Source organism: Leguminivora glycinivorella, chromosome 2, assembly GCF_023078275.1.
Source record: "Leguminivora glycinivorella isolate SPB_JAAS2020 chromosome 2, LegGlyc_1.1, whole genome shotgun sequence".
In the NCBI taxonomy this organism is placed as follows: domain Eukaryota; kingdom Metazoa; phylum Arthropoda; class Insecta; order Lepidoptera; family Tortricidae; genus Leguminivora; species Leguminivora glycinivorella.
The window spans coordinates 27,285,362-27,311,802 of NC_062972.1; the positions used below are offsets into that span (position 1 = coordinate 27,285,362).

The window sequence follows — 26,441 nt, forward strand, 5'->3', positions numbered from 1 at the left end:
TAGGGTACTTTACATTAGTCGTATTTATAAAAAAGACAGTTTCCACCGAGATTTGAACTCGGATCGCTGGATTCAAAGTCCAGAGTGCTAATCATTACACCATGGAACCACTTACCAGACACCCCGAAGACAAAAGATTACTCTACTCATATATTTTTGCGTTAAATACAAAACGTTGAAATATAATTATGTTTAATTGATTGTTCAGGTGTATTCAAGACAAACCGCTGGGTAGTTATTATTTCTGTGTATTTACGTCGTTTTCACATATTATCACAGAATATATGTAATAGTACAAGTACAGAAGGCCCACTGCTTTGAAGTTCACGAAATGCCGCCTTTTTAAATGCCTACAAAATTATTACAAAGAAACGAGCCGCACGTGCGCAGCGTCGGACACTAGGGTTGCCTATGTATAAAAAAAAAATAATACTCAGATAAAATGTTATGCTATTATATTCAAGTCTTGGGTATTTTCTAGGTATATACAGTATTTATATATTTTTGTTTAAATCCCAACGTCACAAGCCTGATTGAACGTTTCCGTGGGCCATAAATGACATAATCAATAGTAGATCTGTGTAAAATTGTCCTATTTTATTCATAATGTTTGTTTAACTAAGCGTTATTAGCCATTCCACACGCGGATATCGCATATGAACATTATGAACCTTAAAAAAAACTCGCGACGTATAGTAACAATAGAAAGTGCGAACAACCGTTCCGTGAGAATGCGAGCCACCCCTGATTAGGCCGCGAACTCGCGGCCGCCCGCATGTACTTGTAGCGCGGCGATGGAATCGCGGAGTGAGCCGCCCCTGATATTATGATATTATATCTCCGATCGAATATCCAATTTTCTTATCAGAATTATACCAAGCTAGAAATTGACATCATGCAAAGTTTTATTTTTAACCGACTTTAAAATCTCAAGGCAGGTTTACTTAACCCTTGCACAGAGCTGTTCAAAGCCGCTGCCAAGTTATCTTGATATGTACTTTACAGCATTTTCGGTGACGGCGAACAGAGCCTAGAGGCCCTAGAGCCGGCCGGCACTGCCGACGGACGGATGGTCCAGTCCACCCGCCAGTGGAGGCTGGGATACCGCGCGAATCACACGCGCCACCCGTTTCGAACCGTTCCAATTTCGAATCGAATCCAATCGCAGAGTGACAGTTGGTGACTGTGTTTTGTTTTTTAAAGTGCGAAGGTTTGTGTTGTTTTTTTTTTATGGCCAGATTTTGAAACATTTTTTTTAGTTTAAAAAAGTTGCTAACTTTTCGCTTGAGTGGAATAACTTTGTAGGGTTTCTTAAGTATTTCATTTTTCATGTGTTATCACTTGCAGGTTAAAATGTATTAAATGAAATATTTAAAATATATAACAAAAAAATATTTAATACTTATTTCATTAAACTCGATTTTTTTTCGCATTTCGAACTTTCCTTCGAAATATAAATATTCCTCCTTTAACATTTTTTTTCCTAATAAGTAATCCAAATTTAGTAATGTATGTTTGGAACTTTATTATAATTTTATATAAATAAATGAGCAAAAATCAATTAAATGCCACACATTTTTTCACACAGTTCACATCAAAATAGTTATCTCGTATTCAAATGTTAAAAGTACTCGAAAAGAACAATTATTTGTGATTTTTGTAACAGAAAGCGTAAGGTAGCTAACGAAAAGACAGCGATTATTAATTTCATGAATTTTCATGCTAAACATTATAATGACTGAATATTTAATATGTATGTATAATAAAAGATATATTCTACAATAATTAACATTGGTAGTTAATTATTGTTTTTTATTTTAAATAATCTTTAAAAAAATTAATCACGGAAACTTCATGATGATGAAAGACCAATGAATTCGAATCAATAAAAATGCCCTTTAACCTGTCCTCGGTTTTGTTTGACAGACGGAAGTAAGCTTGGAGCTGCGGCGGCAGAGTTAACTGTTAATATTGTACGGATCTGAATTTTCATTTTTTCAGTTGATTAGTTTATACTGAAATACACAATCGTACTTATTCATGGTTCAGATTCAAAATCAATCAATTCAATTTTGAAATAAATATGTATCAGTAAATTTTATATTAAAGGAAAATAATTATAGCAAAAATGGCCTGCACGAATATCAGGCGTCGGAAGCGTAAGTTTAACACTTCTGTCATGTATGACATGTATAACATTTTTCCCCTCACTAGCTCGGAAACACGTGTTTTGTCGTCCAGCGAAGCATTTTATCCACTAGTTAAAGTTTACCTTGAATAAAGTCATTTCTGTAAAAGTAGGTGAATCTATGTGATTTACCAGCTGTGGACATGTAAACGCATATTTTGCGTAGTAATTTCACAGTTTTTGTGTTATATCCGTCAAATGATACGGCTTAAACTAATTCCATCCATAATTAGTATATAAGTAATTACAAATTGTTTGACACGTTCAATATCTATTATGTAAACTATCGTTTCAGCAGTCCACTTATGTAGTATTTGTAGAGAATGTAAAGACATGTGATCAGTATGAAAAGTTTCTTTGAAGAATCGTTATTTTAGCTCACATTTATCCGGCCCAATTCGTATCTAGATCTAATATTTATTTTGACGTATCTGAACCTACATAGTAAGTAGTTATGATTCCTATATAGTGTTTTCACTATTCTCTGAGGATGACGATAGCTGTAACTGTTTGCAAGAAAAACAATAGTAAATAAACTACTTTGATAATACAGATATTGTTATGCAAATTACGTTTGAAGCAACTTGTATCCAAAGGGCATGTAAAATTCAATATTTGAGATTCACAAAATTAGTACTCAAAATTTATACTAACCCACTGTTACCACATTAATATCTAGGTTTGTCTCTAAAGCACCTACTCATCCGAGCTCAAAAAGGGTGTCTTAAAGGAAGACATATCGTCACTACTTTTAAAAAAACTTGTATCTTCGTCTGTCAATGAAAAGAAAATTGTAGTAAGTATGTATGGAATGCATATAGACTTACTGCGTTTTAACTTTGAGGAACAGCGTGAGATTCGAGATTTTTTAAAAGTTGTAACGATATATCAAATTATGAGGAAAATAGGCTACCCTGTCCGACCTCAGCTACTCAATACATGACGCCGTATACAGCGATGTTATGTTACAACATATCGACAAATAGATAAAGATATTACATTTATGCATGTTAAAGTAATTAATAAACGTTTGTATCTCTTAAACGCGAACTTCGAGTGTCTACAGCACGTAGTCAACATCACAATCGCTTACGTTTCGTAAGCCTATCGTAGCTAGCTCTCTCTCTCGCTCTTCTACAGAGGATTGACAAAGCCAGACTGCTTTTCAATCGGCACATTTTTATTCGACTGACAGTCAATTTTAGATCGCTTCCCTTAGACTCTTGAGCCCTTTCCGTTCCATCACATAATTACGACACGAAAACTTCTCACACATAATTTTCCGACGAAAACCTCAAATCCGCCATCAAAATAAGTGCATACTCGATATACACGAATTCCTAATCTTTCTCATACATATTTATATGTTGCATAAATTTGGATAAGATTAGTTCAACCTGTGTCTCTCCGGTGCCATCTCTTGTCCAAAAACAGAAAATTTTAATGCGCTATAACTTGCGTATGGAGATACGACATTTCATTACTTATGATATAAAATTAATTCCATTACATTACAAAGTTATATGTGAAGTTGGGAAAAGTAACCAACGTACGGGCCCCAAAAAGTAATTTAAAGATGGTAGAGCGATTACAGCGAAACATTGAAAGATAAACGTAAATTTGTCTATGGACGGTTGCTATAGGCTACTAGACTCGTATCGAATTTAGCACATCAAGTTATTGTTTTCTGTAGTATTTGACTTAAGAAATCAATATTTATAGCTTTCGGGGATTAAAAGTGCGTGATGACTGCGTATTTTTAATTAAAGATGTGTGTATGTTTTTTTTTAATTATGGACTCCGAAAACGGTGTTGGCCAATGGAGTGACGTCACATAATTCAGATCAACTATGGAAATTAGAGGTAGTAATCTGATCTCCATAAAAGCAACCTCTATTGTATTAAAATTCATAGTCGTTGACGGGTGTGACAATGTGAAACATTTTTTCTAAATATACTGACGTCATGTCATAGATATTCTATAGATTAATATGGCTGATGTTGTTTTTGCCTGATCACGTAAAAGTAAACTTTAAATAATTTTTTTGCGGGTTTTTAAGTCGTAATAAAATATGGTACTAATTTTTTTCGTTTAATTAGACAGTAATTAATAATATAAGACATACTTTGAAAAAGGGTCAAGTAGCCTATACTTTGACAAGCTTATATTTACCTTTAACTTGAGGAACTAAATGTTTCCACGTACTGATTAAGTAGAATCATTTAGATCGAAACCCTATCACAGAATACCGCTGTCTTGTCAGCGCGCGGGCAACCCTGGGTGCATAGCAGCAGCGGCTGGTCCATACAAGACGATTCCCACCGGTTTGCCTAAAATAGATTACTAGTAAAGTACCTAATGTAAAGGTAGGTTTATTTTTAACCCCCGACGCAAAAACGAAGGGGTGTTATAAGTTTGACGTGTCTGTCTGTCTGTCCGTCTGTCTGTCTGTCTGTCTGTCTGTCTGTCTGTCTGTCTGTCTGTCTGTCTGTCTGTCTGTCTGTTTGTCTGTCTGTGTGTGTGTCTGTCTGTGGCATCGTAGCTCCCGAACGGATGAACCGATTTTGATTTAGTTTTTTTTGTCTGTAAGCTGAGTTAGTCGGGAGTGTTCTTAGCCATGTTTCATGAAAATCGGTCAACTATATCGCGGTCGGGGGTTTTTTCAAAATTTTAATTTTGTGGTTATTGGTCAGTGTTGCCTAGCAGAAATTTTCAACAGCCGCCACTGGTGCATAGTCAACTTCCTATCGCTTACTATTTAGCCAATGAAACGCCAATACCTCTGCCGTACTAATATCTTCATCATCACCATCATCATCATCATCTCCTAGCCGTTTTCGGCAACGGCGACTGCGTTTTACGGTTGAGAGCGTCGCTCGTATGCTCTCAGGCCCCGTAGCCGAATGGCATTTCTACGATGCGAAACGAAAACGAAACGCCGCGAAAGTTAGTCTAGCTTTGTCGCGCCAATACGCAAGAGCGATAGAGATAGATATCTACGAGCGTTTCGTTTCGTGAGCGTTTCGTGAACGTTTGTGCATTCGGCTATGCACGCAGGTGACTGACGCAACGTAGCCAATTTTTACTACGAATGTGCGACTACAGTCGCGGCAGGTCAGCACCCATCTTGTAAGGAATAGCCACAGTTGTCTGGCTTTTAAATCGTCGAGTAATTGAGAGAAGCTACCATATCGTTTGTCACGGAGCGACTGATGTCATCTTACGCACTCTGTACCTACCATCGTCTTTCTAACACTGTAGATATAAATGATAACTCTTCAATTTGATTGTAACTGCATCAAATCAAAGAACAAACGGGCCTCTTGCTCGTTTTTGCCCAGAACATGCAAGTTGTGGAATGAGCTACCTTCTGAGGTGCTCCCCTTGCGCTATGACATGGGGTTCTTCAAAAAGCAGGTATTTAAGGTTCTCAAAGGTCGGCAACGCATAAGTGACTCCCCTGATGTTGCTTATGTCCATGGGCGGCGATGACTGCTTCCCATCAGGCGGCTCGTCTGCTCGTTTGCTGCCTATTTCATAAAAAAATGCGTTGTTATAGTTCATTTGATATTAAAGCCTTCGAGATTCGCTCCGAGACGCAAAACTAAATTTGTAAAGCAAAATGATAGTAAAGAAGCTTGCGACTGACATTTATCGCGTTTTCGTCTCGTCTCGTTTTATTAATTGGGTGCAGTTAACAAGTATTTACTTTTAATCATGTACCATTTGATATAACACTTTGGGAGCCGTGACAAATGGCTAGAGAATCACATTTAATAGCCGATTACCTTGGAAAGTTGTGCTTCTACATATTTCCACTTAATTTGTTAGTTGAGGTGATCGGACACATTTCTCAGCAATATGTTTTTAGGGTTCCGTAGTCAACTAGGAACCCTTATAGTTTCGCCATGTCTGTCTGTCCGTCCGTCCGTCCGTCCGTCCGTCCGCGGATAATCTCAGTAACCGTTAGCACTAGAAAGCTGAAATTTGGTCGCAATATGTATATCAATCACGCCAACAAAGTGCAAAAATAAAAAATGGAAAAAAATGTTTTAATAGGGTACCCCCCCTACATGTAAAGTGGGGGCTGATTTTTTTTTTCATTCCAACCCCAACGTATGATATATTGTTGGATAGGTATTTAAAAATGAATAAGGGTTTACTAAGATCGTTTTTTGATAATATTAATATTTTCGGAAATAATCGCTCCTAAAGGAAAAAAAAGTGCGTCCCCCCCCCTCTAACTTTTGAACAATATGTTTAAAAATTATGAAAAAAATCACAAAAGTAGAACTTTATAAAGACTTTCCAGGAAAATTGTTTTGAACTTGATAGGTTCAGTAGTTTTTGAGAAAAATACGGAAAACTACGGAACCCTACACTAAGCGTGGCCCGACACGCTCTAGGCCGGTTTTTTTTTTCTAGTCGCATTTCGACTCCAATATTTTTGAATCGTGTTTTGTCATTTTTATCAATCATACTAACCTATGGCTATTAATTAAGGATACCTATTCATTTACCTTCTATTATAAACATGTATAATTTATTTATAATATAGTCTAGTAAACTCGTTTGATTCCAATGGCGCTAGAACGTTTTGTGGTCTTGGTCTGCTCCCTTATAATTTCTTATATTGTCACGGTTATTAATATTATTCCTTCCAAGCCCAAGGCTAGTCCAAATTTTAAAGAAAAATGTAGCTCACAGTTTTCCCCGAAAAATTGCAAATCGTAATAGAAAAAGTAAATTACGTTTATTATACGCAACTAAGGAAATAAATCAATTTATTTTTAAAAAAATCGCCAATGGCCCGTAATTTTTTCTTTAATATATGACATCTTATTTCAATTTTTACGTTTATTTATTATAATTTGAACTATTTACAAAGATCAAAGAAAGAGGTCAATTATACAATACAAAACAGAAATTCCATTTGAACACAGCATGCTGCTCGTGCTCATACGCACTGCTAGAATAGGGATGACGACTACATAAAAAATGGCATTCTGTTTAGTCCGTCAGTTAGATCATCCAAAAATACTAAACACTTATTTTTCACTTTTTCTAATTAATAATAAAATACAAAGATATAGAGAGCATCAAAGTGGGGGCTTGTGACGTCACTTCTAAATAACAAATTGTACCTAGGCATAACGTCACGCGAAACTTTAACGCACGGTACCGTCGTCATTTTTTGTTTATGAGAAAAAAGAAAAATATATGTCCAAAATTCTTTGATAATCTAACTGACGGACTAATTAGTTTTTTTAGTCGGTCCGCCTATTATTCCGGCGTAAAGTTGTGTGGCTTTCAAGTAAATTAAAACATTTTTTTTTATGCTTGAATTTCTAAGTACCTAGTAGACCGAGTTGCGGTTTTTCTCATAGCTCCGTCCACCTGCAAGATTTCCCTTTAAGATGACTCAGCTTAGTTACTCGCGCATTTCAAGTGGTTTAGTATAAAGACAAAAATATGTTTGTAAACGTACTTGAGATGAAATTTCGTTTAAAGGATGAGTAACGTTTCCTCGTACTGTATGTGATCTGCTATGAGATTACCTTAATATTACTGGGTAGGTATATTCAATAATATCTCTCAATATCTCAAATAATTAAAAAGGTATATGACATAAAGATTAAGGTTTTTTTTATAAATATTGAGTACGTTTTTTACTTGCTTATTTCTTACGCTCCTTGAGAAGATTTCAGTCCTCTTGAATAGGCTAGTTTCCTACTAGTTAAATCAGCTTCTGAGCTGTCAAAATGATTTGCTAATATGAAATTATTATGAAATACTGAGCAGTGACGTCACGGTCAATTAATTTACTTTATATCTTATTTTGACTTATTTTTTTGACACTTATTAAATACCAAGAAAACTTATCTTGACTTTAAATAGAAATTATGTTTAAACATAACTGCTGTCCATATATTTCTTCTAATTTTGTGCTGCTTTATTTCGTACACCTGCATAAATATTTTATTTTAAGTATAGGAAACTAGTCTTTGGAGAAGGGTAGGCTGATATTCAAAATGGAGCCGACAAGAAATCTGGCGGGTTCTCCATATCTTTTCAAAGTGAACCACCTTTTTAAAAATATTTTAGTTTTTTTTTATACTTTCAGCCATTCCTGGACACAAACCATACATTATACTAGAAATAACAATAGAAAAACGCCTATACAAGTATATTATCGACGAAAAAGCTGAAAAGTCTCAAAAATATAATAAAATATCTTAAGGCTTAGAAATAAAGACAGAAAACAAAGTGTATAAAGTCAAACTCTCAACACCATGTAATCATACTACTGAGCTACCAAGACTTACCCGTTGTCAGCGAATATTATTTAAATACTTTAAATTTCTCCATATTTATTTACATATGCTTTGGTTTTATGACAAATATAACATCTTGATTCTCAAGCCAAAATTTTACGAATATATTTCGGAATTACCTAAAGCGCCTTTTAAGAATGCATACATTATACATCTTAATTATTTTACAACAGGTATATATAAATCGTAAACGACATTAAATATAAAGAAGCCCACAGACTATAAATAACTCTTATGACGAGCTGCCATAAAATTATAATTCATTTTAGTATCCATAAAACTGTGCCAATTAATTTAAATCACTATTATAGATCATTGTATAAATACATGTAAAATATGAAAATAAAATGGTATTAAAGTCGTTTGAATAAAGTTCTGTTTTATAATTTTAATCCCACTTCGCGTTAGCTTTGAATACATTAAATATGTATAATATTATGTTTGCCTTGCTCAGAGATAAGTCAAAAATACCTACAGTGTCAATTTTCTCTCTCGTCTCGATATCGATATCTTTTCAAGCATACACGTTATCATTCGCCTGCCCTTTTCCCAGTCTTTTGCGGTCGGCGCAGCATGTCTTCTTCTTCTATACTTCTCTATCGTCTGTCATCTCATACTTGACTTGCTTTCGTTTTTAACCCCCGACGAAAACGCGACGGGGTGTTATAAGTTTGACGTGTCTGTCTGTTTGTCTGTTTGTTTGTCTGTCTGTCTGTGTGTGTGTGTGTCTGTCGGTGGCATCGTAGCTCCCGAACGGATGAACCTATTTAGATTTAGTTTTTTTTTTGTCTGAAAACTGAGTTAGTCGGGAGTGTTCTTAGCCATGTTTCATGAAAATCGGTTCACTATGTCACGGTCGGAGGTTTTTCAAAATTTTAATTTTGTGGTTAGGTTATATATCATCTCTCACACGGTCCGTCCACCTTTTCCTGGGTTTTCCTCCCCCGTTACTTCAAGCATATACATATTTCACATTGTAGAATTTTGAAACGCATTCATGTCGATCATGTGTGTCTTGGCGGACGAGTGCAAGATCAAACGGATAGCAAAATCCTAGGCACATCGTGAAACAAAAAGTGTTCACCTATTTGCCTGAGTGGAAGAAGCCCTGTTATGCGGAGATCCTATTTCTAGAAAGTTTGATCTTCGGGTATCTGAAGGACAGTAAGGAACCTAAACTTATATTGGCATTACCATTGAAAAATTTAAGACGATACAGGAGGGGTCAATTCTCCATACAAACGCTCTCGACTATTTCTTCTCTGGTTTTTGAAGATAGAGCAATGATTTTTTCAGCTCATATTATTATTATTTTTAGATGTGTCGGACCGTTTTGCTTTTTTTGATAATTTTATCTTTAAAGACGCTAGAGCCAATCAAAATTTTCCGAAAACGGCCTTTTTCATTATGGCGCAAAGAAGGTGTGATACTCAAGATTGGTAACAATTAGCCAAAAAAACTAAACGGTCCGATTCCGATTGATTTAAAATTTGAAGGAGGAAACAGTCAAATACGAAACCTCGCTCCTGTATCGTCTTAACAGAAACAATGATCTGTCTGATTGATCGGCTGCCGACATCTAATGTGCCTCTCGATCATATGGTTTTTACAATTCAAGTTTGAAATTTCAACAGGAATTCGTTCTTTTTGAATTGCGAACTATTTTGTAAAAATTCGTCAAAAAACCTTTAGGTCAAATGCATCCTGTATATATGTCGCAGTAAGATAGATAAAGCCGTTATATAGTTATAACCCTAGGAATATAATTATACGTCGTAACATAGTTAAACGAAAGCAATTAATTGCTATCTTACTAGGAATATCATTATAATACGTTACTAGTTTAGTCATATAGTTATATGACTGGATTCAGTTTAGTGAAATGATTGTAGGCAGGAGTGCAGCGGTGCAGCGGAGGTATAGTTATAACCCTAGGGATATAATTATATGCCGTGACATAGCTAAACGAAAGCGATTCCTTACCATCTTACTAGGAATATAATTATAATCCTACGTTACTAGTTTAGTTATATAATTATATCACTGGATTAAACTTAGTCTAGGGATATTTAATTTTATAATATGTCTCTAGTTAAGTAATATAGTGATATTACTGGATTAACTTCAGTAGTATAATTGTAGCAGTGTAGTGCGGGGGTGCAGTGGAGACGGGGGCGGGTTCGGGCCGGTTCTTTCGCCACCATAAAATTACCGGGATTTCCCGGGAAATCAAGAACCGGGAAATACCGGGAGCATGCCCTAACTATTACGTTTTAACTAATATAGCTTGGATTCGTTTGTTTAGTAACCAAACCTTGTGTACTATGTTGGATACAAAATAAACTTTGTTCTAACGTCAGTGACGGTGTTGTTATTCCAAATCGTCCCGCTATACGTATTATAAAACACTGATTTAAACTTTCACGATTTTTGCACATCTTTAAAATTGCAAACGGGACTTAATATAGAGTAATACGCGGTTGTTTAGCTATGTTACGCCATATAATTATATCCCTAGGATTATAACTATACCTCCGCCGCACCGCCGCACTCCTGCCTACAATCATTTCACTAAACTGAATCCAGTCATATAACTATATGACTAAACTAGTAACGTATTATAGTTATATTCCTAGTAAGATAGCAATTAATCGCTTTCGTTTAACTATGTTACGACGTATAATTATATTCCTAGGGTTATAACTATATAACGGCTTTATCTATCTTTACTGCGACATATATAAAGTAGGTACTCATTGACTGCTCGTGTACTCACTTATAGGGCGCTTAAGGATTTAAGGGACTTTGTCGTCCCATTTCCATACAAAGGACTGCTTAGTGGTACTCAAACTCGTACAGGATATTAAAATTGAAATTGCATTTAAATTGCAAAATGGGTTACTTACTTTATTTTACTAGAACTATTAGCATGGTAATAACTAATGAAAATTATTTAAATTCAATATGGTTTAGTTGTCGTTATAGTGGAGTAAAAATGTGGTTTTCATTTTCCAAAGGGTCCTTTTGCTTCATGTTAAATTTAATGTATGTCTCATCTCATGTGAGCAATGTAATAAGGATTTCTGAATATTCTGATGGAACGGTAAGTACTTATGCACAAGATTCATGAGAACTCTTCTTTGAAGGATAGTCACAAATTTCATGAGACGATTAGGTACATTTTACAGTACATTGTACAGTCGAGTTTTTTGCCGGTCCCAGGCATAGTGGATACAAACATTTATTCTAGGAATGTTACATAGGAGAAATAAATGGAATATCCCTCCTCCAATTGATATAAAACAATGCGCAATGGCAGTGGCACAAAGGTATACCCGGTGTAGATTTATTTGACATTCATAAATACGTTGTAATATGGTTTCTAGAAAGATAAATATCTTCGCGGCGAAGAACTAAACCACCAATAACCACAATGCTAAATTTAAATTTTGAAAAAAAACACCGACATTGGACCATTTTCCATCAAACACTCCCGACTAATTCAGCTTTCAAACAAAGAAAAATTTAAACCGATTCATCCGTTCGGGAGCTACGATGCTACAGACAGACAGACACGTCCAACTTATAACACCCCGTCGTTTTTGCGGGGGATAAATATAAAAACATGAAAATTATTCGATTTATGCACCTTGAAACTTAACAGCTATCGGCCAGTTTCATAAATATTGTAACTAGTCTAGACAGAGTAAATTGCAAGTCTAGGTCATACGGACATACTAGATGCTATCGACAGCGTAATTGCTTATCAGTGAATCAGATAGCCGTTTATCTATTAATATCTAACTACCTAAACCGTTGGAGACTTGAAGATTTACGAATATTGATGCGAATGTTGGTTTACTATGCATAACCTACCCCTACGGGTTTAAAAACGCATTGAACGATTTTAACCCCCGACGCAAAAACGACGGGGTCTTATAAGTTTGACGTGTCTGTCTGTCTGTCTGACTGTTTGTCTATTTATCTGTCTGTCTGTCTGTGTGTTTTTTTTGTCTGAAAGCTGAGTTAGTCGGGAGTGTACTTATACCTTGTAACCAAAAATCCTAGGAATTTTTACGTATGTATGTTCCTAGACAAAATATAGTTTTTTTTTCAAGTAAACTTACAAAGTTCATAAGTAACTTCAAAGAAAGCTATTGTGTCTGACTTACCACTGACTCGAGAATTTTATATCTAATTTATCACAAGGATAAAATAATCCAAGGCAGGGAGATACAAAACGATAACGACAAAAACATATTAAGCTAGGTATACATCAGTGCTTTAGTAGGTTTATCCCCTAATAATAGTTTCTTACGTTTAAACCAAAGATATATTCTATGGTTTAAACATACGCGGATCCAGGTGGGGGGGAAGGGGTCATGGAGCCCCCCCCCTGGAGCCTAGGTTGGCCATACAAATAGACCACGTGACCCCCTCTGGGGCCTGGGCCTTTACCCCCCCCCCCTGGGCACGAAGCTGGATCCGCGCTTGCGTTTAAAAGGTGTTAAAAATATCACACAATTCAATTCCCTTGACAACTTTCATCAATCAATTCATGATGTAGGTATTTACAACTCTTGCTAAAGTAGTTACTACGATATTTTCCAGGGCTTCCCATATGCTTCTAAATTGCCGTAAGCAAAGCACGAATACGATACACGTCACGTCCGAACAGATAAAATATAATGAGCGGTTCCAGAGATCTGATGCAGTGCTGCGCAGACGACGATATGGCAGACTAGTATTAAACATACGGTAGGTACGTAGGTATTTCTTATTCATATAATGTAATGTTCGCGTTTTCTGGCCAAACACTATCCGAAATCAAGACCTGTTGAGTATATGCCAGCAAACACCCATTGACGAGGAAATCGCGACACGAAAATGGAGATGGATTGGACACACTCTTCGGAGAGGGGGAAGAAATAATGCGAGCATTGCTTTCGACTGGAAACCGCAGAATGCAAGCCGTGGCCCCGGGCGCCCTGTTCACTCATGGAAGCGGTCCGTCGAAAATGAGCTACGAGCGGCTGGTCTGAGCTGGAGCGAGGCCACGAGGGTCGTGAAGATAGAAAGGCGTGGCGCGAGCTTGTGAAGGCCCTTTGCACCTCTGGGGTGCCTTAGGACTACAACAACAACATATAATGTACCTAGTCAATCAAAAACAGCGAAAAACTTTTCAGACACCACTTTGACGTTGTTACGGTGTTATTTGAATAAATAAAGAAATGTAAATAAAACAATAAACAAAAAAACACAATAATTTATTAATACAAATAAAGAGAAAGTTAACATAATCTTAGAGTAAGTACCTAATCAATATTTCGCGCAAAACACTTTTTAGAACCATTTCCAAAGCTTTTTAAAAACGGAAAAAGAAAAAAATACTTAATATTTTCTAACAAATCAAACAAGGAGTTGATGATAAGAAATTTTATATTTTAATTTTATTTTAATAACTAATGTTAAAAATTGTTTCAAATGAGATGCAACCGAAAAAATGCAAAATATTTTTAAATAAGATCTCTCTATAGGCCACGATATTCTGTGCCACACATTATGTTACCTCGATATCATTCTCTACTCTATAACAAAACAGAAGCAGCCGTTTTTGCCTAATTGGCCATTATTCCTAAACTAGCAACAATCATTTAATTATACTCAAAAACGAAACGACGCTGAAATAACTAATTTATTAGCAAATTTTATTAATTTTATGACAAAGTTACGACAATAAAGATGTCATTGGATTTTAATAAGCCATTATGAAGCCGTTATAAAATAGTATTAAATAATATTACATTGAGTAATGTGGAGGTGGTTTTAATCTATAGTTCTGATGATTATTGCCTTTAATACTGTTATGTTTTTACTTTTAATTTGTGTAAGTAGTTACTGGCTAACTAAACTCTACGTAGTTTTTTTACCAATAAACAAACTGATAAGGTGCATCTTGGTAATTTCGAAAACGTAATCTTGATATGATGGAAATAATGGTGATTTTATGTGACTTTCGAAATTGGACGACCTTCAAAATTACCCCAATGCACCATAATAATCTCTCACCATCAAGCAATATCTTTCTGCTGATACTCGTATGCCTCCTAGATTATTAAATCAAATTAAACAACTAAAAAAGTACCTACAAACTGCACTGCCAATGCGGCAAAAAAACGCGTCGCAACAACAACATTCCTTTACCTCCATCAGAAGGGCCTCAATACCATTTTTTAAGCTGGTACAGTCATCGGCAATAACATCTCACAAAAAGGAGGCTGCATACGTATCTGACACGCTCTTATGGCTCTAGAAATAAGATTGTCAGATATTTTTGCGTCCTTCTTCTTTTAGATCAAGAGCCCAGGCCCGCCAGACCTTCCTCAAATTCTCAAGGATGAAACTTTGGGACCATGTAGAGTTCACATCGGCGTTTAATGTGTGCATATTTTCTAGTTCGGCCCATCGGCCAATTTTTTGCTATCAAGTGATGAAGGTGAAAAAAAAAAGTGCTTACTTTCCTTAAATTCTCAAGGCTGATTTTTATATATGTGTTAGAGCACGTTGTTAGAAATTGGTTATCATCAATGCCAGACCGTTTTCGCCGGCCATAACTTTTACCAGACGCGACAAAGTTGGCAAAAAACGACTCTAACTTACCTCATTTTCTCAAGCCTGATTTTGATATATGATACGCAGGGACCTATAACTAGACCGTTTGTAAGCAGCCAGACCAATCGGATGGACCCAACCATCCGCCAGACCGACTTAAAGTTTCGATATGAGCATTAGTAGAATTGAAATATTCCGGGTCTATAAAAGCCAAAAACTTGAATTTTCTACATTAAGCTACGTGTATATTGTATACTTGACGTAATAAGCGACTTTCAAAAATTTTACTTCTAAGGAAATAAAAAAAATGAAAGTTTATATGTGGCGCAAGATTAATTTTAAGCTATGAATTTTATTTACACTGCGTAAGTACATGTGTATTTTATTATAAATATAACTTTTAACGAAAACGTAATCTTGATATGATGGAAATAATGGTGATTTTATGTGACTTTCGAAATTGGACGACCTTCAAAATTACCCCAATGCACCATAATAATCTCTCACCATCAAGCAATATCTTTCTGCTGATACTCGTATGCCTCCTAGATTATTAAATCAAATTAAACAACTAAAAAAGTACCTACAAACTGCACTGCCAATGCGGCAAAAAAACGCGTCGCAACAACAACATTCCTTTACCTCCATCAGAAGGGCCTCAATACCATTTTTTAAGCTGGTACAGTCATCGGCAATAACATCTCACAAAAAGGAGGCTGCATACGTATCTGACACGCTCTTATGGCTCTAGAAATAAGATTGTCAGATATTTTTGCGTCCTTCTTCTTTTAGATCAAGAGCCCAGGCCCGCCAGACCTTCCTCAAATTCTCAAGGATGAAACTTTGGGACCATGTAGAGTTCACATCGGCGTTTAATGTGTGCATATTTTCTAGTTCGGCCCATCGGCCAATTTTTTGCTATCAAGTGATGAAGGTGAAAAAAAAAAGTGCTTACTTTCCTTAAATTCTCAAGGCTGATTTTTATATATGTGTTAGAGCACGTTGTTAGCAGGGATGTAACGGAGTTCTGCTTCTGCTTCCGTTACTGCGGAACTTCCGTTTTGTTTTACACATCCGCTTCTGTTCCGGTTCTGTTATTTTTCAAACGGAAGTTATAACGGATGTCGGAACCTAGCGCGACGGTGGGACATGAGCGGCGTACATCAAAGACCAACAGGTCTATACCTATCATTCGCTCATCTCTCCGCTTGCCACGTGCTGCGATACTAAACATTAATCGCTTCATTCCATTGCGCGCCAATATTTGTCCTGTCCACCTAGTTAGTAGCAAGTGAACAACTATTCAGTGGTGCAGGGCTTATCTACGATCCCCTTAGAAGCTCCCCTTAGATTTGTTTATTAAATACAGTTTACTCATTTTACAATCACTCCATTTAATTTAAAAATATAATTGTGTGCTAACAATTACACATATAATTTTTACTGGTTAGTTTTGGATTGTATTATACTACCTACGAGTAAGTTTTCTTTTCGTTTCTAAAACCTTTTACGGCATAATAAAGGTTTAAAAGGATTCTTTTGTGATTTTTAGTGATTACCTAAACAACAAACAATCTTAAAGTTCAAGGTGATTTAAATTTTTGGATTGTAATGAATGATATACTTAAGATAAAATATCAGGTTACTTTTCTTTTCGTTTTTAAAACCTAAGTGGGCCTAAAGGCTGATTACAAACTGCTGATTACAGGCTGAACAGTAAACACCTAAAAGTTCTAGGTAATTTAATTAGTTTTGGTTTATGTTATACCTATGTGGTATTTTTTCATTTCGTTTTTAACATCTATAACTTCCGCTTCTGGTTCCGGTTCCGCTTCTGCTTCCGTTAAACTAAATTCAAAACTTCCGCTTCCGCTTCCGGTTCCGTTAAAACCACATCCGTTACATCCCTGGTTGTTAGAAATTGGTTATCATCAATGCCAGACCGTTTTCGCCGGCCATAACTTTTACCAGACGCGACAAAGTTGGCAAAAAACGACTCTAACTTACCTCATTTTCTCAAGCCTGATTTTGATATATGATACGCAGGGACCTATAACTAGACCGTTTGTAAGCAGCCAGACCAATCGGATGGACCCAACCATCCGCCAGACCGACTTAAAGTTTCGATATGAGCATTAGTAGAATTGAAATATTCCGGGTCTATAAAAGCCAAAAACTTGAATTTTCTACATTAAGCTACGTGTATATTGTATACTTGACGTAATAAGCGACTTTCAAAAATTTTACTTCTGAGGAAATAAAAAAAATGAAAGTTTATATGTGGCGCAAGATTAATTTTAAGCTATGAATTTTATTTACACTGCGTAAGTACATGTGTATTTTATTATAAATATAACTTTTACCAGACGCGACAAAGTTGGCAAAAACCGACTCTAACTTACCTCATTTTCTCAAGCCTGATTTTGGTATATGATACGCAGGGACCTGTAATCAGACCGTTTGTAAGCAGTAGTTTTTGCCAACTTTGTCGCGTCTGGTAAAAGTTATATTTATAATAAAATACACATGTACTTACGCAGTGTAAATAAAATTCATAGCTTAAAATTAATCTTGCACCACATATAAACTTTCATTTTTTTATTTCCTTAGAAGTAAAATTTTTGAAAGTCGCTTATTACGTCAAGTATACAATATACACGTAGCTTAATGTAGAAAATTCAAGTTTTTAGCTTTTATAGACCCGGAATATTTCAATTCTACTAATGCTCATATCGAAACTTTAAGTCGGTCTGGCGGATGGTTGGGTCCATCAGATTGGTCTGGCTGCTTACAAACGGTCTAGTTACAGGTCCCTGCGTATCATATATAAAAATCAGGCTTGAGAAAATGAGGTAAGTTAGAGTCGTTTTTGCCAACTTTGTCGCGTCTGGTAAAAGTTATATTTATAATAAAATACACATGTACTTACGCAGTGTAAATAAAATTCATAGCTTTAAATTAATCTTGCACCACATATAAACTTTCATTTTTTTATTTCCTTAGAAGTAAAATTTTTGAAAGTCGCTTATTACGTCAAGTATACAATATACACGTAGCTTAATGTAGAAAATTCAAGTTTTTAGCTTTTATAGACCCGGAATATTTCAATTCTACTAATGCTCATATCGAAACTTTAAGTCGGTCTGGCGGATGGTTGGGTCCATCCGATTGGTCTGGCTGCTTACAAACGGTCTAGTTACAGGTCCCTGCGTATCATATATCAAAATCAGGCTTGAGAAAATGAGGTAAGTTAGAGTCGTTTTTTGCCAACTTTGTCGCGTCTGGTAAAAGTTATGGCCGGCGGAAACGGTCTGGCATTGATGATAACCAATTTCTAACAACGTGCTCTAACACATATATAAAAATCAGCCTTGAGAATTTAAGGAAAGTAAGCACTTTTTTTTTTCACCTTCATCACTTGATAGCAAAAAATTGGCCGATGGGCCGAACTAGAAAATATGCACACATTAACCGCCGATATGAACTCTACATTGTCCCAAAGTTTCATCCTTGAGAATTTGAGGAAGGTCTGGCGGGCCTGGGCTCTGGGTCTATTTAAACTCCAGCTCAAAAACGACCGGATGTTATAAGTTTGACGTGTCTGTCTGTCTGTGTGTGCTTGTCTGTCAGTGGCATCGTAGCTCCCGAACGGATGAACCGATTTAGATTTAGCTTTTTTTTGTTTGAAAGCTGAATCAGTCGGGATTTTTTTTATTTAACCATGTTTGATGGAAATTGGTCCACTAAGGGCCACTTGCACTTGCTAATGGTGGGTTAACCTCGAGTTAACCTCGGGTTAACCTCGAGTTAACCCTCCATTTTCGGTGGTGCAATTGACCCTAAGTAGGGTGTTTTTACAAAATTAAAATTTTGTGATTATAAATATAGGACATTCTTACACAGATTGGCTGAGGCCCACGGTAAGCTCAAGAAGGCTTGTGTTGTGGGTACTCAGACAACGATATATATAATATATAAATACTTATATACATAGAAAACATCCATGACTCAGGAACAAATATCTGTGCTCATCACATAAATAAATGCCCTTACCGGGATTCGAACCCGGGACCGCGGCGCAGCAGGCAGGGTCACTACCGACTGCGCCAGACCGGTCGATTATTGTGCGAAGTTCTTCCCGGTGACTGTACCTGTAGCAATAACAACAACACTTACATTTCATCTGAACCAGTATTGTGAGGTCTACAAAAGCACAACGCTGTAACCGGTCTCATGATCAAACTATAGTAGGGATTAAAATAATGCAGATGTTTTGTGAATGAATTGGCTCCGTAAGATGTACCTTTACAATCTTTTTTGCTACTACATTACGAAACCTTCCGTAGCTAATCTGTTTTTTGTTAACGGTACTTTAAGTTTATAAACCTTTGGTTTGGGTTGCGTAATAGCTGATTTTAAACTGCATTTGAATTGTAATACAATATTTTTGATGGTCAACGTTCGGATACTGCATGTAGGTACAGATGTAGTGCGAAAAGGGTTTCCTTCGGAAACGTTCGTATTTGTCATGCTAGTTCAGTCAATGTCAGTACATCTTGTACTGAGACTGATTGAAATAGCATGACACGTTCGTACGTTTCCGTAACAATACGAAGGCAAATCTTTTCGCACTACATCTGTACTACATATTTTGGGTTATCGACGAAAGTGTCACCTAAATTAATAACTTTTTAACAAAAAATAAAACCGCCTTCAAAAAAAGCGTGTTACAAAATACGGAGAAACTAAAAAGCCAAAAATAATAAACCTTCGAATTCAGATTTCTTATCGGATTGCAATAATCTAAACATCCAAATTATAAACAAATCAATTATTTTTGTAGTCGGTACCAGACCTGTTCGTCGCCTTGCTATTTCCTGTTTGCCCCACCCAACCATACGCAGGCTGGCCCCGACTCCAAAAATAATTGATTTGTTTATAATTTGGATGTTTAGATTATTGCAATCCGATAAGAAATCTGAATTCGAAGGTTTATTATTTTTGGCTTTTTAGTTTCTCCGTATTTTGTAACACGCTTTTTTTGAAGGCGGTTTTATTTTTTGTTAAAAAGTTAATTTATTTGTTGATTTTTAGTGGTTCCTAGTGATATTAAATGTATCAGTCCGAATATATGTACAGTAGTGAAAGAATTATCCTTTAACTCCTAACCATTGAGGAGTTGACCTTCCATCATCAGCTCAGCCACATAAAATTATTACCATCAGGCGTAAATACTGGTGTACCTTTGAAAAATACACTAAAAACATTACATGTGCCTATAACATTTGAAGAGTTCCCTCGATTTCTCCAAGATCCCATCATCAGATCCCGACTTGGTGCCAATGGGACCATCTCGGGGTTACACCCGTTCGATCAAAAAAAAAATTTTGAAAATCGGTCCACGATTCTCGGAGATATCGAGTAACATACATACAAAAAAAAATAAAAAAATAAAACATTCAGTCGAATTGAGAACCTCCTCCTTTTTTGAAGTCGGTTAAAAAAGAAATAGTCCGGCCCGTGGTATGTAAGTAATAGTTTTATTTGTAAAAAAATCTGCACTGTTATGTTTACATAGGTATTAAACTTATACAAATTCCATCTTGATCATCATCTTCATAAGGCCATGATTGCCTACTATGACACCAAACAAAATAATTCATAGAAAACAGAAGAGGCGTTCTAGTTGGACATCAGGGTGCGTAGCCGAATGGCATTTCTCCGACGCCAAACGAAAACGAAACGCCGCGCCAGCAGGGTTAGCACATGATTGCCGCGGGAGTATGTCGCCGCGAGATAGACTACCCGTCCTTATGTCATTAATACAGTTAGAAGAAGACGTATGATCTATCTCGTGGCGACATACTCCCGCGGCAATCATGCGCTAGGCCTACAGTTTGACTGGCTCTGTCGCGCCAATACGCACGAGCGATAGAGATAGATATCTACTAGCGTTTCGTTTCGTGAGCGTTTCGTGAGCGTTTGTACCATTCGGCTACGCACCCTGCTACGACACGACCTGTTTCTCAAAAACATCGTATAAGTAAAAGTAGAAGGAAAGAAAGGGAAGAGGAAGACCTAGGAAAAACTATTTCACCCAAATTTAAAAAAAAAGTTCAGTTCGTGTCGTACCAGAAGGTAAAGGAGTTGGCAGAAGACCGGACGAGTTGGAGATTGCTCCACCGACAAGAGCACAGCTCTTAAGTTAGAAGAAGAAAAGGTATCTGAAAGAAAAAGTTGTCGTAATTTAACTTTCTTTCAACTCTTTAATTGCCAAAAGTGGCACTGGCTCTGCCTAACCCGTTTGGGAACAGGCAGGAATTTATGTACGTATTTATATGTAAAAAGATGTTATAAAGTTCGCACCTCATCACGCCCGATTTTAATAATTACGATACAAGTAGAATAAAACTTTTGCAAGTTATTTTAAGTGTGTGTATTGATCACATTTTGTTTTTGTGGTACGAGTATCAGGGTATGTAGTAGTAGTAGTAATCACTTTATTGTGTACATCAGTTTATATACAATTTGTAGGAATAGAGATACAAAGGCGACCTTATCCCTATAAGGGATCTCTTCCAGCTAACCTTGGTATGTAACTATGTAGCCAAATGCACAAACGCTCACGATAAAATCTGTTTTGTAGCTATGTATCTCTGTCACTCTTGCTTATTGGCGCGACAGAGCCAGACTGCATTTCTGTCGGCGTCTGGCGTCGACGATTACCATTCGGCTGGTGGTTAATTACACATGTTTTTCGTGACAGAATGACAGTAATCGCCTTAAAGGACATCTGTATCAAATCAGCCTGTCGTGTTAGTATTGATCATTACATTCGCATATTTTTTGTGCCGATTTATATGATGAAACGACGGATTAAAATAACAATTTAAATTGTAACTAAGTAGATTCCTTCGTCAATGATTAAATATTAATAAAAATAATTTGGGAGTGGAATGTATGTATGTATTTTTTATCTCAAATTGGTGATTCTGCGTGGCAAATTTTTCATTTGCATTTTCTCCACACTTTTTTGTCACTCCCTTGTATTTGACTTGGAATAAATAATGTACACTCGATTTACTGTAATGTACTCAATGTAGATATTTGAATTATATTTAATAGCTATGCACATACATACATATATATAATCACGCATGTATCCCATAAAGGGGTAGGCAGTGCACATGAACTACCAAGTTTCAATGCCACTCTTGGCAAAAAGGGGTTGAAAGAAATCCAAATTGTAACATTGCAGTGACAGGTTGCCAGCCTCTCGCCTACGCCTCAATTTAACCCAACACACACGGTTTTTTTTTGTATTTAATACAACGAACTTAAATTGAATTTAATTAATTTATCATGTTTTTGATCAAACAGCATCAAACTCCGAAATTGTAGCAAATTTAGTACCATTCAATTGCTCAAACATCGGAACTTTCAGGAATAGACGATATTCGTCAAAGTTTATTTTCGTCCTCGGGAAATTGCACATTCAGTCAGCTGGACTGCAGCTGGAGCACTATGTCGCATTAACTAGAAGTACTCGTTGTTTACAAATTTCCTCATGACGTGACAGCGACAAAGTTTTACTTGGAAGCGATTCGGTCAATTAGAAGTGCTATTTCGCCAATTGTTTCAGTAAATTAAATAATGGTTTGTTAGCTTCAAGTAACGTTATAATAAATTAGTGCAGTTATTCTTTTAGTGATAACTAGGTCTGACTAGGTATCAGAAAAATTCTCATTAAAAAAACAAGAAAATATGATTCTTATGTCACAAAGACTTTTTGCATTGGTTCATCAAGTAACAAGTTGCTTCGTTTTTTATAATTTAAAGTCAATATCAATTAAATAAATTAATAAAGAGTTTTTTTTATTTCTTATTGACATTTTCATATTACAATCTTTAATAAAATATCTTTATTTACATGAACATATTTACATAATTATATAAGAAACTAAGACTAAACTTAAAAACTAGCTAATGTCTAAAATAGGCCCTTGAGGCATTGTACCAAGGCTACTGGCGACATTTCCTCGCTGTATCGCAATTACAATCTTTGGAACTGAACAAAATTTACCTCGAAATTTTATCCTTCCATCCATCAATTCCATGACTGTCATAAAGAATCTGAATTTTAAAAGAAACGGGATAATATGTTAGAATATAAATATTGACAGTGTGTTTCTCATCACAAGATCAATAAGAGTTCTAGTCTAGAAAAAACAAAACATTTGCTCAAATAAAAATCAATAAAAAGTGTAGTGTTATAAGTATTATGCCTTATTACATGTCTACATTTATACTCTTTGTATACTCTCTATGTATTACTACTCTATGATGCTAGTATATAAGAGCTGTATCCACCCATATATAGGATTGCAATAAACGTCCTAAAGATAACTAGTCGTTTCGATTACTTCCCACATTGCATGGCGATCCTGCCAGTGCGGCCTTGTGCTGCACTGGCGGCGCGCCGAGGCCGCCAGTATTATATAATAGTGCGCAAATTATTATTTTGACTTATTGAACTTTTTAAGTATAAAACAATAAGTGTGACGGACTGCTGAAACTTTTGATACGTGAATAGTGATGTTGGTGAGTGAAAATATAAGTACGAGTAGTTAAGGAAAAATTTATCGTGGACTGAAAAACACAACGTGTAAAGTAAATTAAAAAAAAAATCAGTGACTGAATATATTACTACCAAGTGAAAATTTTGTAATAATTAAATGGCTGGAACGGAAATTGATTTGGACTGTTAAAAATAAAAATCAATTTAAAGTACGAGTATAAATACGGTTGCAGCAGGGAGTTGATGGTGCCCTTGGCCTTCGATGGTGCCAGGGAGGTCCGAGAATGTGCTAAAGTGATATGACTGATATGTAGTAGGTAATGGTGAATTGGTGATTGATAGATTGGTTGCATCGTGAGTCGTGAACAATAAAGTGACATGGTGTATTTAGTGACGTGCCGTGTAAAAGACATGGTTAACAGTAAATAGGTATTTTATTTGCTAATTAGACCTTATAATAATAATTGTGTACGTTTGAATTTAAATATTAAAATCGTAAAAATATAGGTACATAGTATAAATTGTTTAATTATGGTTAAAATATTGGTCTAATTTTATTTTTCTGAACTACATTTTATAGATAAATGTATTATTTCATTTCATAATTTTTTCATAAATACCTAATTGATTTGTATTACTTTATTCAACTTCATACAATAGTTATTTTCGTGATATAAACTTTATCTCTTACAAATATGGCACATGACGGCGGCGCGTGCACTCCTTAAAGGGATCGGCATGCGCCCGTCTGTTATTACATCTCGAATTACATAGTATTTGTGCACCGTTTTAAATCATTTGAATTTCATTGTTAATTAAAATAGTATTAGAACATTATACCGATTTTTAAATGTAGGTATAAACATTCACGCAACAGACTTTTAACCTCATAATTATACCAATTAGATTTACATTGTATTCTGTTTAGAATTATTTTAATTTGGTTTAAGACATATAATACAGCTGGAAGAAATCCCTTAAAGGGATAAGTTCGCCATTGTACTGTCTATCCTGTGTCATATTTGTGTTTTGTGTTTTGTACAATAAAGAGTTTATACATACATACATACATACATACAAATAATGATGTTACCTGGAATTGACATTTTTTACGGATGTGACACTTAATAATATGGAAATACATCATTTTGTAGTGTGACAGGCCACAATCACACTAAATGATGATAAATAATTACTTACTAGAGAATGTTATGCACAGATTATGAATTATTAATTATTGAATTGTTTTGTGTTGTATGTGTTATGTTATAGTTAATGTTGGATTTTATGGCTAGAAGGTGCGTAAAAGTTGGGTATTGTATGTGTAAGGTTATTTTTTGTAGGGTAAAGGTATGTATAATTCATAATTCAATTTATAGCAAGGATTTTTGGCAAGTAAGGATTTGATTGATTTTGAATGGCGTTTTAGTATAGTTGCTGGGAAAACTTATATATCGAAGCTTTTCACAGGACACCTAGCCTGATCAGTTAGGGGTTGTTGACATTCTTACATATATTAAAGTTTTCTAAGTTTGAGTATTTTGTTGTGACTTTGAATGGGTATTTTAATTGGAACGAATGGGAATGTATGAATATTGTTATTTTTTAATAAAATGAATAAATACCTATCGCATCTTCGGTGGCCCGAGAGGCATCTTTGATCGAAACGGTATAGCAAGGGTATGCCAGGATACAAGGCAGGCACGGAATCCTTGGTGTCTGACCATGAATCGATCGAGTATCAATCGTGGAGACCCTTGGACACACGGAATGATATTATGTATGGATGTGTTAAAAGAACTGCCTGGGAGTATGAATAAATATAGTATGTGCGCGCTTAAAAATAAATATCCTTGTATCCTGAGCTAATAATAAATAAATAAATAAAAGGTCGGCCGACCAGGTAAATAATTGCGTTGTGTACCCTTGCCCAGAGTTGCACGCTTTAGATGCTTAAGTTATTAAATGATTTAAATTGTAAAAATGATAATGACTGTACTAACAATGACGTTTAATATGAAAAGGGTATACCTAAATGAAATGAGTTAGGTATGTATACTACATTATGATAAATAAGGCTTGCAAGCACCACGAATCACGATTAGATTATTATAGTTACTCCGAGGATACAACTAGGTACCTAGACATGGACAATGTTTTTTATTTTTTTATTAGTGTTATTGTATTTTCTGTGTCTCGTATAACACGTGTGTTTTCTTGTATTATGTAATTTCGTTCGTATTAATTGAAAATTATTTTGTATTTAGAAACTTTGTATTGCAATTTCGTTTCTTCATCAAAGCAGAAATTTGTAATTAAGTAATTGTAATTTAATTAACAAAGATGAAGCGGATTATGTACTCCGCTATAAAAATGGCTGGGTATTCCAGCAGACTAGCGTACAATTTTTTTTTTAATTGATTTGGCCTTTTGTCTAAAAATAGTTGTGATCAATTTGAATTGACAATTTAACGTTTTGTAATTTTGATTGTTTAGTCATTTTCGTAACTTCTTTATAAAATTATTCAAAAATGTACTTTTAAAACATATGTTTCTATATTAATAAAAAAAAAATAGATTATTGTGTCTGTTATCTTTACGGTAATCTATTTTTTTAGGGTTCCGTACCTCAAAGAGGAAAAACGGAACCCTTATAGGATCACTCGCGTGTCTGTCTGTCCCTCTGTCACAGCCGATTTCTCCGAAACTACTGGACCGATTTACTTG

General features: G+C 35.6%; 1 protein-coding gene and 1 non-coding gene across 2 annotated transcripts in view; one reads left to right on the forward strand and one right to left on the reverse strand.

Moving 5' to 3' along the window:
• Positions 1 to 37: 37 nt before the first annotated feature.
• Positions 38 to 109, reverse strand: Trnaq-uug. The gene has a single exon. It is a non-coding gene; the product is annotated as a tRNA-Gln (tRNA).
• Positions 110 to 1,096: 987 nt separating this feature from the next.
• Positions 1,097 to 26,441, forward strand: part of LOC125242217 (protein Wnt-7b-like) — a 108,909-nt gene continuing 83,564 nt past the window's right edge. The window contains 1 exon segment of the mRNA XM_048150948.1: positions 1,097 to 1,210. The gene's annotated coding sequence lies outside the window, so the exon portion shown is untranslated.